We start from the raw sequence: 16,083 nt of genomic DNA, 5'->3' as shown, positions 1-16,083 counted from the left end.
AGTGTTAGAATTTTGAACCAGTAACGTTTTTTCCACGTGGTTTAGCAATAAATAAATATTCATCACCTGTATTCAATTGATTCATCTAATCATTCTATCAGCTTCTGCGCAAAGGAAATATGGATGTAAACATGATACAGAAGAAAATACATCTATTTTCAATATTAAAGGAGCTTCAAATATTGGCTTGGAGACTGATTGAAATTATGTCCTTTGCGTTTTTAACTTAATGCTCTAACAGACTAAACTAATAGGCTCACTAAATATATAGAATACTTTTGAAGAATTAGCAGATGATGAAATGCTACTGATTCCATCCAATCCTTCAAGCAGCGTGTGATTCAAGAAGATTAACAGTCCAAAATGAGACACAAGAAAAATTCATATTTGTTCAAACAATTGAACTTGGCCTGTACAGGGATCGAACTAGTGACCTTGGCGTTATGAGCACCACGCTCTAACCATCTGAGCTAACAGGTCATTTTGCACAACTACCTGGAGGTCCAGCAAATGAAGAAGGGCAAATGATAGTTAACCCAGGAGATTTGGAAAGCTTAATTTCAGCAGTTTACCATGAAGTTATTGTTATATATTATCAACATGAAGAAACTAATATGACTTAAAAAAAATTACAATACAAAAGAGATTTTCATACTTAGTGTTAGAACTTAGAACCATTAACGTTTTTTCCATGTGGTTAAGCAATAAATAAATATTCATCACCTATATTGAATTGATTCATCTAATCATTTTATCAGCTTCTCCTCAAAGGAAATATAGAGATAAACATGATACAGTAGAAAATACATCTATTTTCAACATTAAAGGAGCATCAAGTATTGGCTTGGAGACTGATTGAAAGTATGTCCTTGTCGTTTTTAACTTCATGCTCTAACAGACTAAACTAATAGAGTCACTAAATATATAGCATACTATTGAAGATGAAGCAGATGATGAAGTCCTACTGATTGTTAATCCGGGATAGTTGGAAAGCTTATATTCAGCTATTTACATTCATAGTATCTTTATATATTATCAACAAGACTAAACAAAAATGATCTCAATAAATTGCTATAAATAAGAGATTTAGTTACTTGGCGTTAGAACTTAGAACCATTAATAGATATTCCAGGCGCTTTAAGAATAGTAATTAATTCTATAATTATATCAAATGTATTCATCCAGTCCTTCAAGCAGCGTTTGATCCAAGGAGATAAACAGTCCAAAATGAGACACAAGAAAAATTAATCTTTTTCAAAGAATTAAACTTGGCCTGTACAGGGATCGAACCTGTGACCTTGGCGTTATTAGCACCACGCTCTAACCAACTGAGCTAACAGGCCAATTTGCACATCTTCTGGAGGACCAGCACAGGAAGCAGTGCTAATGATAGTTTAACCGGTAGATTTGGAAAGCTTAATTTCAGCTGTTTAATATGAATTAACTTTCATATTATCAACATGAAGAAACTAATATGACTTCAAAAAAATTGCAATACAAAAGGGATTTCCATACTTAGTGTAAGAATTTTGAACCACTAACTTTTTTTCCACGTGGTTTAGCAATAAATAAATATTCATCACCTATATTTAATTGATTCATCGAATCATTCTATCAGCTTCTGCGCATAGGCAATATAGAGGTAAACATGATACAGAAGAAAATACATATATTTTCAACATTAAAGGAGAATCAAGTATTGGCTTGGAGACTGATTGAAATTATGTCCTTTGCGTTTTTAACTTCATGCTCTAACAGACTAAACTAATAGGCTCACTAAATATATAGAATACTTTTGAAGAATTAGCAGATGATGAAATGCTACTGATTCCATCCAATCCTTCAAGCAGCGTGTGATTCAAGGAGATAAACAGTCCAAAATGAGACACTAGAAAAATTAATCTTTTTTCAAACAATTAAACTTGGCCTGTAGAGGAATCGAACCTGTGACCTTGGCGTTATTAGCACCACGCTCTAACCATCTGAGCTAACAGGCCATTTTGCACATCTACCTGGAGGTCAGGCAAATGAAGAAGGGCAAATGATAGTTAACCCAGGAGATTTGGAAAGCTTAATTTCAGCAGTTTACCATGAAGTTATTGTTATATATTATCAACATGAAGAAACTAATATGACTTAAAAAAAATTACAATACAAGAGATTTACATACTTAGTGTTAGAACTTAGAACCATTAACGTTTTTTCCATGTGGTTAAGCAATAAATAAATATTCATCACCTATATTGAATTGATTCATCTAATCATTTTATCAGCTTCTCCTCAAAGGAAATATAGAGATAAACATGATACAGTAGAAAATACATCTATTTTCAACATTAAAGGAGCATCAAGTATTGGCTTGGAGACTGATTGAAAGTATGTCCTTGGCGTTTTTAACTTCATGCTCTAACAGACTAAACTAATAGAGTCACTAAATATATAGCATACTACTGAAGATGAAGCAGATGATGAAGTCCTACTGATTGTTAATCCGGGATAGTTGGAAAGCTTATATTCAGCTGTTTACATTCATAGTATCTTTATATATTATCAACAAGACTAAACAAAAATGATCTCAATAAATTGCAATAAATAAGAGATTTAGTTACTGGGCGTTAGAACTTAGAACCATTAATAGATATTCCAGGCGCTTTAAGAATAGTAATTAATTCTATAATTATATCAAATGTATTCATCCAATCCTTCAAGCAGCGTTTGATCCAAGGAGATAAACAGTCCAAAATGAGACAAAAGAAAAAGTCATCTTTTTTCATAGAATTAAACTTGGCCTGTACAGGGATCGAACCTGTGACCTTGGCGTTATTAGCACCACACTCTAACCAACTGAGCTAACAGGCCAATTTGCACATCTGCTGGAGGACCAGCACAGGAAGCAGTGCTAATGATAGTTCAACCGGGAGATTTGGAAAGCTTAATTTCAGCTGTTTAATATGAATTAACTTTCATATTATCAACATGAAGAAACTAATATGACTTCAAAAAAATTGCAATACAAAAGAGATTTCCATACTTAGTGTTAGAATTTTGAACCAGTAACGTTTTTTCCACGTGGTTTAGCAATAAATAAATATTCATCACCTGTATTCAATTGATTCATCTAATCATTCTATCAGCTTCTGCGCAAAGGAAATATGGAGGTAAACATGATACAGAAGAAAATACATCTATTTTCAACATTAAAGGAGCTTCAAATATTGGCTTGGAGACTGATTGAAATTATGTCCTTCGCGTTTTTAACTTAATGCTCTAACAGACTAAACTAATAGGCTCACTAAATATATAGAATACTTTTGAAGAATTAGCAGATGATGAAATGCTACTGATTCCATCCAATCCTTCAAGCAGCGTGTGATTCAAGAAGATTAACAGTCCAAAATGAGACACAAGAAAAATTCATATTTGTTCAAACAATTGAACTTGGCCCGTACAGGGATCGAACTAGTGACCTTGGCGTTATTAGCACCACGCTCTAACCATCTGAGCTAACAGGTCATTTTGCACAACTACCTGGAGGTCCAGCAAATGAAGAAGGGCAAATGATAGTTAACCCAGGAGATTTGAAAAGCTTAATTTCAGCAGTTTACCATGAAGTTATTGTTATATATTATCAACATGAAGAAACTAATATGACTTAAAAAAAATTACAATACAAAAGAGATTTTCATACTTAGTGTTAGAACTTAGAACCATTAACGTTTTTTCCATGTGGTTAAGCAATAAATAAATATTCATCACCTATATTGAATTGATTCATCTAATCATTTTATCAGCTTCTCCTCAAAGGAAATATAGAGATAAACATGATACAGTAGAAAATACATCTATTTTCAACATTAAAGGAGCATCAAGTATTGGCTTGGAGACTGATTGAAAGTATGTCCTTGTCGTTTTTAACTTCATACTCTAACAGACTAAACTAATAGAGTCACTAAATATATAGCATACTATTGAAGATGAAGCAGATGATGAAGTCCTACTGATTGTTAATCCGGGATAGTTGGAAAGCTTATATTCAGCTGTTTACATTCATAGTATCTTTATATATTATCAACAAGACTAAACAAAAAGGATCTCAATAAATTGCAATAAATAGGAGATATAGTTACTTGGCGTTAGAACTTAGAACCATTAATAGATATTCCAGGTGCTTTAAGAATAGTAATTAATTCTATAATTATATCAAATGTATTCATCCAATCCTTCAAGCAGCGTTTGATCCAAGGAGATAAACAGTCCAAAATGAGACACAAGAAAAATTAATCTTTTTTCAAAGAATTAAACTTGGCATGTACAGGGATCGAACCTGTGACCTTGGCGTTATTAGCACCAAGCTCTAACCAACTGAGCTAACAGGCCAATTTGCACATCTTCTGGAGGACCAGCACAGGAAGCAGTGCTTATGATATTTCAACCGGGAGATTTGGAAAGCTTAATTTCAGCTGTTTAATATGAATTAACTTTCATATTATTAACATGAACAAACTAATATGACTTCAAAAAAATTGCAATACAAAAGAGATTTCCATACTTAGTGTTAGAATTTTGAACCACTAACGTTTTTTCCACGTGGTTTAGCAATAAATAAATAAATATTCATCACCTATATTCAATTGATTCATCTAATCATTCTATCAGCTTCTGCGCAAAGGAAATATGGAGGTAAACATGATACAGAAGAAAATACATCTATTTTCAACATTAAAGGAGCATCAAGTAATGGCTTGGAGACTGATTGAAAGTATGTCCTTGTCGTTTTTAACTTCATGCTCTAACAGACTAAACTAATAGAGTCACTAAATATATAGAATACTATTGAAGATGAAGCAGATGATGAAGTCCTACTGATTGTTAATCCGGGATAGTTGGAAAGCTTATATTCAGCTGTTTACATTCATAGTATATTTATATATTATCAACAAGACTAAACAAAAATGATCTCAATAAAATGCTATAAATAAGAGATTTAGTTACTTGGCTTTAGAACTTAGAACGATTAATAGATATTCCAGGCACTTTAAGAATAGTAATTAATTCTATAATTATATCAAATGTATTCATCCAGTCCTTCAAGCAGCGTTTGATCCAAGGAGATAAACAGTCCAAAATGAGACACAAGAAAAATTAGTCTTTTTCAAAGAATTAAACTTGGCCTGTACAGGGATCGAACCTGTGACCTTGGCGTTATTAGCACCACGCTCTAACCAACTGAGCTAACAGGCCAATTTGCACATCTTCTGGAGGACCAGCACAGGAAGCAGTGCTAATGATAGTTCAACCGGGAGATTTGGAAAGCTTAATTTCAGCTGTTTAATATGAATTAACTTTCATATTATCAACATGAAGAAACTAATATGACTTCAAAAAAATTGCAATACAAAAGAGATTTCCATACTTAGTGTTAGAATTTTGAACCAGTAACATTTTTTCCACGTGGTTTAGCAATAAATAAATATTCATCACCTATATTCAATTGATTCATCTAATCATTCTATCAGCTTCTGCGCAAAGGAAATATGGAGGTAAACATGATACAGAAGAAAATACATCTATTTTCAACATTAAAGGAGCTTCAAATATTGGCTTGGAGACTGATTGAAATTATGTCCTTTGCATTTTTAACTTCATGCTCTAACAGACTAAACTAATAGGCTCACTAAATATATAGAATACTTTTGAAGAATTAGCAGATGATGAAATGCTACTGATTCCATCCAATCCTTCAAGCAGCGTGTGATTCAAGAAGATTAACAGTCCAAAATGAGACACAAGAAAAATTCATCTTTGTTCAAACAATTGAACTTGGCCTGTACAGGGATCGATACTGTGACCTTGGCATTATTAGCACCACACTCTAACCATCTGAGCTAACAGGTCATTTTGCACAACTACCTGGAGGTCCAGCAAATGAAGAAGGGCAAATGATAGTTAACCCAGGAGATTTGGAAAGCTTAATTTCAGCAGTTTACCATGAAGTTATTGTTATATATTATCAACATGAAGAAACTAATATGACTTAAAAAAAAATTACAATACAAAAGAGATTTACATACTTAGTGTTAGAACTTAGAACCATTAACGTTTTTTCCATGTGGTTAAGCAATAAATAAATATTCATCACCTATATTGAATTAATTCATCTAATCATTTTATCAGCTTCTCCTCAAAGGAAATATAGAGATAAACATGATACAGTAGAAAATACATCTATTTTCAACATTAAAGGAGCTTCAAGTATTGGCTTGGAGACTGATTGAAATTATGTCCTTTGCGTTTTTAACTTCATGCTCTAACAGACTAAACTAATAGGCTCACTAAATATATAGAATACTTTTGAAGAATTAGCAGATGATGAAATGCTACTGATTCCATCCAATCCTTCAAGCAGCGTGTGATTCAAGGAGATAAACAGTCCAAAATGAGACACAAGAAAAATTCATCTTTGTTCAAACAATTAAACTTGGCCTGTAAAGGGATCGAACCTGTGACCTTGGCGTTATTAGCACCACGCTCTAACCATCTGAGCTAACAGGCCATTTTGCACAACTACCTGGAGGTCCAGCAAATGAAGAAGGGCAAATGATAGTTAACCCAGGAAATTTGGAAAGCTTAATTTCAGCAGTTTACCATGAAGTTATTGTTATATATTATCAACATGAAGAAACTAATATGTTTTTAAAAAAATTACAATACAAAAGAGATTTTCATACTTAGTGTTAGAACTTAGAACCATTAACGTTTTTTCCATGTGGTTAAGCAATACATAAATATTCATCACCTATATTGAATTGATTCATCTAATCATTTTATCAGCTTCTCCTCAAAGGAAATATAGAGATAAACATGATACAGTAGAAATACATCTATTTTCAACATTAAAGGAGCATCAAGTATTGGCTTGGAGACTGATTGAAATTATGTCCTTTGCGTTTTTAACTTCATGCTCTAACAGACTAAACTAATAGAGTCACTAAATATATAGCATACTACTGAAGATGAAGCAGATGATGAAGTCCTACTGATTGTTAATCCGGGATAGTTGGAAAGCTTATATTCAGCTGTTTACATTCATAGTATCTTTATATATTATCAACAAGACTAAACAAAAATGATCTCAATAAATTGCAATAAATAGGAGATTTAGTTACTTGGCGTTAGAACTTAATACCATTAATAGATATTCCAGGCACTTTAAGAATAGTAATTAATTCTATAATTATATCAAATGTATTCATCCAATCCTTCAAGCAGCGTTTGATCCAAGGAGATAAACAGTCCAAAATGAGACACAAGAAAAATTCATCTTTTTTCAAAGAATTAAACTTGGCCTGTACAGGGATCGAACCTGTGACCTTTGCGTTATTAGCACCACGCTCTAACCAACTGAGCTAACAGGCCAATTTGCACATCTTCTGGAGGACCAGCACAGGAAGCAGTGCTAATGATAGTTCAACCGGGAGATTTGGAAAGCTTAATTTCAGCTGTTTAATATGAATTAACTTTCATATTATCAACATGAAGAAACTAATATGACTTCAAAAAAATTGCAATACAAAAGAGATTTCCATACTTAGTGTTAGAATTTTGAACCAGTAACGTTTTTTCCACGTGGTTTAGCAATAAATAAATATTCATCACCTATATTCAATTGATTCATCTAATCATTCTATCAGCTTCTGCGCAAAGGAAATATAGAGGTAAACATGATACAGAAGAAAATACATCTATTTTCAACATTAAAGGAGAATCAAGTATTGGCTTGGAGACTGATTGAAATTATGTCCTTTGCGTTTTTAACTTCATGCTCTAACAGACTAAACTAATAGGCTCACTAAATATATAGAATACTTTTGAAGAATTAGCAGATGATGAAATGCTACTGATTCCATCCAATCCTTCAAGCAGCGTGTGATTCAAGGAGATAATCAGTCCAAAATGAGACACTAGAAAAATTAATCTTTTTTCAAACAATTAAACTTGGCCTGTACAGGGATCGAACCTGTGACCTTGGCGTTATTAGCACCACGCTCTAACCATCTGAGCTAACAGGCCATTTTGCACAACTACCTGGAGGTCCAGCAAATGAAGAAGGGCAAATGATAGTTAACCCAGGAGATTTGGAAAGCTTAATTTCAGCAGTTTACCATGAAGTTATTGTTATATATTATCAACATGAAGAAACTAATATGACTTAAAAAAAATTACAATACAAAAGAGATTTTCATACTTAGTGTTAGAACTTAGAACCATTAACGTTTTTTCCATGTGGTTAAGCAATAAATAAATATTCATCACCTATATTGAATTGATTCATCTAATCATTTTATCAGCTTCTCCTCAAAGGAAATATAGAGATAAACATGATGCAGTAGAAAATACATCTATTTTCAACATTAAAGGAGCATCAAGTATTGGCTTGGAGACTGATTGAAAGTATGTCCTTGTCGTTTTTAACTTCATGCTCTAACAGACTAAACTAATAGAGTCACTAAATATATAGCATACTACTGAAGATGAAGCAGATGATGAAGTCCTACTGATTGTTAATCCGGGATAGTTGGAAAGCTTATATTCAGCTGTTTACATTCATAGTATCTTTATATATTATCAACAAGACTAAACAAAAATGATCTCAATAAATTGCAATAAATAAGAGATTTAGTTACTGGGCGTTAGAACTTAGAACCATTAATAGATATTCCAGGCGCTTTAAGAATAGTCATTAATTCTATAATTATATCAAATGTATTCATCCAATCCTTCAAGCAGCGTTTGATCCAAGGAGATAAACAGTCCAAAATGAGACACAAGAAAAATTCATCTTTTTTCAAAGAATTAAACTTGGCCTGTACAGGGATCAAACCTGTGACCTTGGCGTTATTAGCACCACGCTCTAACCAACTGAGCTAAAAGGCCAATTTGCACATCTTCTGGAGGACCAGCACAGGAAGCAGTGCTAATGATAGTTCAACCGGGAGATTTGGAAAGCTTAATTTCAGCTGTTTAATATGAATTAACTTTCATATTATCAACATGAAGAAACTAATATGACTTCAAAAAAATTGCAATACAAAAGAGATTTCCATACTTAGTGTTAGAAGTTTGAACCAGTAACGTTTTTTCCACATGGTTTAGCAATAAATAAATATTCATCACCTATATTCAATTGATTCATCTAATCATTCTATCAGCTTCTGCACAAAGGAAATATAGAGGTAAACATGATACAGAAGAAAATACATCTATTTTCAACATTAAAGGAGAATCAAGTATTGGCTTGGAGACTGATTGAAATTATGTCCTTTGCGTTTTTAACTTCATGCTCTAACAGACTAACTAATAGGCTCACTAAATATATAGAATACTTTTGAAGAATTAGCAGATGATGAAATGCTACTGATTCCATCCAATCCTTCAAGCAGCGTGTGATTCAAGGAGATAAACAGTCCAAAATGAGACACTAGAAAAATTTATCTTTTTTATAACAATTAAACTTGGCCTGTACAGGGATCGAACCTGTGACCTTGGCGTTATTAGCACCACGCTCTAACCATCTGAGCTAACAGGCCATTTTGCACAACTACCTGGAGGTCCAGCAAATGAAGAAGGGCAAATGATAGTTAACCCAGGAGATTTGGAAAGCTTAATTTCAGCAGTTTACCATGAAGTTATTGTTATATATTATCAACATGAAGAAACTAATATGACTTAAAAAAAATTACAATACAAAAGAGATTTTCATACTTAGTGTTAGAACTTAGAACCATTAACGTTTTTTCCATGTGGTTAAGCAATAAATAAATATTCATCACCTATATTGAATTGATTCATCTAATCATTTTATCAGCTTCTCCTCAAAGGAAATATCGAGATAAACATGATACAGTAGAAAATACATCTATTTTCAACATTAAAGGAGCATCAAGTATTGGCTTGGAGACTGATTGAAAGTATGTCCTTGTCGTTTTTAACTTCATGCTCTAACAGACTAAACTAATAGAGTCACTAAATATATAGCATACTATTGAAGATGAAGCAGATGATGAAGTCCTACTGATTGTTAATCCGGGATAGTTGGAAAGCTTATATACAGCTATTTACATTCATAGTATCTTTATATATTATCAACAAGACTAAACAAAAATGATCTCAATAAATTGCTATAAATAAGAGATTTAGTTACTTGGCGTTAGAACTTAGAACCATTAATAGATATTCCAGGCGCTTTAAGAATAGTAATTAATTCTATAATTATATCAAATGTATTCATCCAGTCCTTCAAGCAGCGTTTGATCCAAGGAGATAAACAGTCCAAAATGAGACACAAGAAAAATTAATCTTTTTCAAAGAATTAAACTTGGCCTGTACAGGGATCGAACCTGTGACCTTGGCGTTATTAACACCACGCTCTAACCAACTGAGCTAACAGGCCAATTTGCACATCTTCTGGAGTACCAGCACAGGAAGCAGTGCTAATGATAGTTTAACCGGGAGATTTGGAAAGCTTAATTTCAGCTGTTTAATATGAATTAACTTTCATATTATCAACATGAAGAAACTAATATGACTTCAAAAAAATTGCAATACAAAAGAGATTTCCATACTTAGTGTTAGAATTTTGAACCAGTAACGTTTTTTCCACGTGGTTTAGCAATAAATAAATATTCATCACCTGTATTCAATTGATTCATCTAATCATTCTATCAGCTTCTGCGCAAAGGAAATATGGATGTAAACATGATACAGAAGAAAATACATCTATTTTCAATATTAAAGGAGCTTCAAATATTGGCTTGGAGACTGATTGAAATTATGTCCTTTGCGTTTTTAACTTAATGCTCTAACAGACTAAACTAATAGGCTCACTAAATATATAGAATACTTTTGAAGAATTAGCAGATGATGAAATGCTACTGATTCCATCCAATCCTTCAAGCAGCGTGTGATTCAAGAAGATTAACAGTCCAAAATGAGACACAAGAAAAATTCATATTTGTTCAAACAATTGAACTTGGCCTGTACAGGGATCGAACTAGTGACCTTGGCGTTATGAGCACAACGCTCTAACCATCTGAGCTAACAGGTCATTTTGCACAACTACCTGGAGGTCCAGCAAATGAAGAAGGGCAAATGATAGTTAACCCAGGAGATTTGGAAAGCTTAATTTCAGCAGTTTACCATGAAGTTATTGTTATATATTATCAACATGAAGAAACTAATATGACTTAAAAAAAATTACAATACAAAAGAGATTTTCATACTTAGTGTTAGAACTTAGAACCATTAACGTTTTTTCCATGTGGTTAAGCAATAAATAAATATTCATCACCTATATTGAATTGATTCATCTAATCATTTTATCAGCTTCTCCTCAAAGGAAATATAGAGATAAACATGATACAGTAGAAAATACATCTATTTTCAACATTAAAGGAGCATCAAGTATTGGCTTGGAGACTGATTGAAAGTATGTCCTTGTCGTTTTTAACTTCATGCTCTAACAGACTAAACTAATAGAGTCACTAAATATATAGCATACTATTGAAGATGAAGCAGATGATGAAGTCCTACTGATTGTTAATCCGGGATAGTTGGAAAGCTTATATTCAGCTATTTACATTCATAGTATCTTTATATATTATCAACAAGACTAAACAAAAATGATCTCAATAAATTGCTATAAATAAGAGATTTAGTTACTTGGCGTTAGAACTTAGAACCATTAATAGATATTCCAGGCGCTTTAAGAATAGTAATTAATTCTATAATTATATCAAATGTATTCATCCAGTCCTTCAAGCAGCGTTTGATCCAAGGAGATAAACAGTCCAAAATGAGACACAAGAAAAATTAATCTTTTTCAAAGAATTAAACTTGGCCTGTACAGGGATCGAACCTGTGACCTTGGCGTTATTAGCACCACGCTCTAACCAACTGAGCTAACAGGCCAATTTGCACATCTTCTGGAGGACCAGCACAGGAAGCAGTGCTAATGATAGTTTAACCGGTAGATTTGGAAAGCTTAATTTCAGCTGTTTAATATGAATTAACTTTCATATTATCAACATGAAGAAACTAATATGACTTCAAAAAAATTGCAATACAAAAGGGATTTCCATACTTAGTGTAAGAATTTTGAACCACTAACTTTTTTTCCACGTGGTTTAGCAATAAATAAATATTCATCACCTATATTTAATTGATTCATCGAATCATTCTATCAGCTTCTGCGCATAGGCAATATAGAGGTAAACATGATACAGAAGAAAATACATATATTTTCAACATTAAAGGAGAATCAAGTATTGGCTTGGAGACTGATTGAAATTATGTCCTTTGCGGTTTTAACTTCATGCTCTAACAGACTAAACTAATAGGCTCACTAAATATATAGAATACTTTTGAAGAATTAGCAGATGATGAAATGCTACTGATTCCATCCAATCCTTCAAGCAGCGTGTGATTCAAGGAGATAAACAGTCCAAAATGAGACACTAGAAAAATTAATCTTTTTTCAAACAATTAAACTTGGCCTGTAGAGGAATCGAACCTGTGACCTTGGCGTTATTAGCACCACGCTCTAACCATCTGAGCTAACAGGCCATTTTGCACATCTACCTGGAGGTCAGGCAAATGAAGAAGGGCAAATGATAGTTAACCCAGGAGATTTGGAAAGCTTAATTTCAGAAGTTTACCATGAAGTTATTGTTATATATTATCAACATGAAGAAACTAATATGACTTAAAAAAAATTACAATACAAAAGAGATTTTCATACTTTGTGTTAGAACTTAGAACATTAATGTTTTTTCCATGTGGTTAAGCAATAAATAAATATTCATCACCTATATTGAATTGAATCATTAATCATTTTATCAGCTTCTCCTCAAAGGAAATATAGAGATAAACATGATACAGTAGAAAATACATCTGTTTTCAACATTAAAGGAGCATCAAGTATTGGCTTGGAGACTGATTGAAAGTATGTCCTTGGCATTTTCAACTTCATGCTCTAACAGACTAAACTAATAGAGTCACTAAATATATAGCATACTACTGAAGATGAAGCAGATGATGAAGTCCTACTGATTGTTAATCCGGGATAGTTGGAAAGCTTATATTCAGCTGTTTACATTCATAGTATCTTTATATATTATCAACAAGACTAAACAAAAATGATCTCACTAAATTGCAATAAATAAGAGATTTAGTTACTTGGCGTTAGAACTTAGAACCATTAATAGATATTCCAGGCGCTTTAAGAATAGTAATTAATTCTATAATTATATCAAATGTATTCATCCAATCCTTCAAGCAGCGTTTGATCCAAGGAGATAAACAGTCCAAAATGAGACACTAGAAAAATTAATCTTTTTTCAAAGAATTAAACTTGGCCTGTACAGGGATCGAACCTGTGACCTTGGCGTTATTAGCACCACGCTCTAACCAACTGAGCTAACAGGCCAATTTGTACATCTTCTGGAGGACCAGCACAGGAAGCAGTGCTAATGATAGTGCAACCGGGAGATTTGGAAAGCTTAATTTCAGCTGTTTAATATGAATTAACTTTCATATTATCAACATGAAGAAACTAATATGACTTCAAAAAAATTGCAATACAAAAGGGATTTCCATACTTAGTGTAAGAATTTTGAACCACTAACGTTTTTTCCACGTGGTTTAGCAATAAATAAATATTCATCACCTATATTTAATTGATTCATCTAATCATTCTATCAGCTTCTGCGCAAAGGAAATATAGAGGTAAACATGATACAGAAGAAAATACATATATTTTCAACATTAAAGGAGAATCAAGTATTGGCTTGGAGACTGATTGAAATTATGTCCTTTGCGTTTTTAACTTCATGCTCTAACAGACTAAACTAATAGGCTCACTAAATATATAGAATACTTTTGAAGAATTAGCAGATGATGAAATGCTACTGATTCCATCCAATCCTTCAAGCAGCGTGTGATTCAAGGAGATAAACAGTCCAAAATGAGACACTAGAAAAATTAATCTTTTTTCAAACAATTAAACTTAGCCTGTACAGGGATCGAACCTGTGACCTTGGCGTTATTAGCACCACGCTCCAACCATCTGAGCTAACAGGCCATTTTGCACAACTACCTGGAGGTCCAGCAAATGAAGAAGGGCAAATGATAGTTAACCCAGGAGATTTGGAAAGCTTAATTTCAGCAGTTTACCATGAAGTTATTGTTATATATTATCAACATGAAGAAACTAATATGACTTAAAAAAAATTACAATACAAAAGAGATTTTCATACTTAGTGTTAGAACTTAGAACCATTAACATTTTTTCCATGTGGTTAAGCAATAAATAAATATTCATCACCTATATTGAATTGATTCATCTAATAATTTTATCAGCTTCTCCTCAAAGGAAATATAGAGATAAACATGATACAGTAGAAAATACATCTATTTTCAACATTAAAGGAGCATCAAGTGTTGGCTTGGAGACTGATTGAAAGTATGTCCTTGGCGTTTTTAACTTCATGCTCTAACAGACTAAACTAATAGAGTCACTAAATATATAGCATACTACTGAAGATGAAGCAGATGATGAAGTCCTACTGATTGTTAATCCGGGATAGTTGGAAAGCTTATATTCAGCTGTTTACATTCATAGTATCTTTATATATTATCAACAAGACTAAACAAAAATGATCTCAATAAATTGCAATAAATAAGAGATTTAGTTACTGGGCGTTAGAACTTAGAACCATTAATAGATATTCCAGGCGCTTTAAGAATAGTAATTAATTCTATAATTATATCAAATGTATTCATCCAATCCTTCAAGCAGCGTTTGATCCAAGGAGATAAACAGTCCAAAATGAGACACAAGAAAAATTCATCTTTTTTCAAAGAATTAAACTTGGCCTGTACAGGGATCGAACCTGTGACCTTTGCGTTATTAGCACCACGCTCTAACCAACTGAGCTAACAGGCCAATTTGCACATCTTCTGGAGGACCAGCACAGGAAGCAGTGCTAATGATAGTTCAACCGGGAGATTTGGAAAGCTTAATTTCAGCTGTTTAATATGAATTAACTTTCATATTATCAACATGAAGAAACTAATATGACTTCAAAAAAATTGCAATACAAAAGAGATTTCCATACTTAGTGTTAGAATTTTGAACCAGTAACGTTTTTTCCACGTGGTTTAGCAATAAATAAATATTCATCACCTATATTCAATTGATTCATCTAATCATTCTATCAGCTTCTGCGCAAAGGAAATATAGAGGTAAACATGATACAGAAGAAAATACATCTATTTTCAACATTAAAGGAGAATCAAGTATTGGCTTGGAGACTGATTGAAATTATGTCCTTTGCGTTTTTAACTTCATGCTCTAACAGACTAAACTAATAGGCTCACTAAATATATAGAATACTTTTGAAGAATTAGCAGATGATGAAATGCTACTGATTCCATCCAATCCTTCAAGCAGCGTGTGATTCAAGGAGATAATCAGTCCAAAATGAGACACTAGAAAAATTAATCTTTTTTCAAACAATTAAACTTGGCCTGTACAGGGATCGAACCTGTGACCTTGGCGTTATTAGCACCACGCTCTAACCATCTGAGCTAACAGGCCATTTTGCACAACTACCTGGAGGTCCAGCAAATGAAGAAGGGCAAATGATAGTTAACCCAGGAGATTTGGAAAGCTTAATTTCAGCAGTTTACCATGAAGTTATTGTTATATATTATCAACATGAAGAAACTAATATGACTTAAAAAAAATTACAATACAAAAGAGATTTTCATACTTAGTGTTAGAACTTAGAACCATTAACGTTTTTTCCATGTGGTTAAGCAATAAATAAATATTCATCACCTATATTGAATTGATTCATCTAATCATTTTATCAGCTTCTCCTCAAAGGAAATATAGAGATAAACATGATGCAGTAGAAAATACATCTATTTTCAACATTAAAGGAGCATCAAGTATTGGCTTGGAGACTGATTGAAAGTATGTCCTTGTCGTTTTTAACTTCATGCTCTAACAGACTAAACTAA

At 32.8% G+C, this 16,083-nt stretch overlaps 12 non-coding genes across 12 annotated transcripts; all 12 read right to left on the bottom strand.

Annotated features, from left to right (window-relative positions):
• Window positions 1-1,269: 1,269 nt before the first annotated feature.
• Window positions 1,270-1,343, bottom strand: TRNAI-AAU (transfer RNA isoleucine (anticodon AAU)). Its single transcript has one exon. It is a non-coding gene; the product is annotated as a tRNA-Ile (tRNA).
• Window positions 1,344-2,785: 1,442 nt separating this feature from the next.
• TRNAI-AAU (transfer RNA isoleucine (anticodon AAU)) lies at window positions 2,786-2,859 on the bottom strand. Its single transcript has one exon. It is a non-coding gene; the product is annotated as a tRNA-Ile (tRNA).
• A 1,444-nt stretch (window positions 2,860-4,303) lies between these two features.
• Window positions 4,304-4,377, bottom strand: TRNAI-AAU (transfer RNA isoleucine (anticodon AAU)). The gene has a single exon. It is a non-coding gene; the product is annotated as a tRNA-Ile (tRNA).
• A 790-nt stretch (window positions 4,378-5,167) lies between these two features.
• On the bottom strand, window positions 5,168-5,241 carry TRNAI-AAU (transfer RNA isoleucine (anticodon AAU)). Its single transcript has one exon. It is a non-coding gene; the product is annotated as a tRNA-Ile (tRNA).
• A 2,101-nt stretch (window positions 5,242-7,342) lies between these two features.
• On the bottom strand, window positions 7,343-7,416 carry TRNAI-AAU (transfer RNA isoleucine (anticodon AAU)). The gene has a single exon. It is a non-coding gene; the product is annotated as a tRNA-Ile (tRNA).
• Window positions 7,417-7,996: 580 nt separating this feature from the next.
• TRNAI-AAU (transfer RNA isoleucine (anticodon AAU)) lies at window positions 7,997-8,070 on the bottom strand. The gene has a single exon. It is a non-coding gene; the product is annotated as a tRNA-Ile (tRNA).
• A 1,443-nt stretch (window positions 8,071-9,513) lies between these two features.
• Window positions 9,514-9,587, bottom strand: TRNAI-AAU (transfer RNA isoleucine (anticodon AAU)). Its single transcript has one exon. It is a non-coding gene; the product is annotated as a tRNA-Ile (tRNA).
• Window positions 9,588-10,376: 789 nt separating this feature from the next.
• On the bottom strand, window positions 10,377-10,450 carry TRNAI-AAU (transfer RNA isoleucine (anticodon AAU)). The gene has a single exon. It is a non-coding gene; the product is annotated as a tRNA-Ile (tRNA).
• Window positions 10,451-11,893: 1,443 nt separating this feature from the next.
• TRNAI-AAU (transfer RNA isoleucine (anticodon AAU)) lies at window positions 11,894-11,967 on the bottom strand. The gene has a single exon. It is a non-coding gene; the product is annotated as a tRNA-Ile (tRNA).
• A 1,442-nt stretch (window positions 11,968-13,409) lies between these two features.
• On the bottom strand, window positions 13,410-13,483 carry TRNAI-AAU (transfer RNA isoleucine (anticodon AAU)). The gene has a single exon. It is a non-coding gene; the product is annotated as a tRNA-Ile (tRNA).
• A 1,444-nt stretch (window positions 13,484-14,927) lies between these two features.
• Window positions 14,928-15,001, bottom strand: TRNAI-AAU (transfer RNA isoleucine (anticodon AAU)). Its single transcript has one exon. It is a non-coding gene; the product is annotated as a tRNA-Ile (tRNA).
• Window positions 15,002-15,581: 580 nt separating this feature from the next.
• On the bottom strand, window positions 15,582-15,655 carry TRNAI-AAU (transfer RNA isoleucine (anticodon AAU)). Its single transcript has one exon. It is a non-coding gene; the product is annotated as a tRNA-Ile (tRNA).
• Between the last annotated feature and the right edge of the window lie 428 nt (window positions 15,656-16,083).

This window comes from Lissotriton helveticus, chromosome 4_1 (assembly GCF_964261635.1).
Source record: "Lissotriton helveticus chromosome 4_1, aLisHel1.1, whole genome shotgun sequence".
Classification (NCBI taxonomy): Eukaryota; Metazoa; Chordata; class Amphibia; order Caudata; family Salamandridae; genus Lissotriton; species Lissotriton helveticus.
The sequence above is the reverse complement of the archived record's forward strand: the minus strand, read 5'-3'. Positions and strand labels throughout refer to the sequence as shown.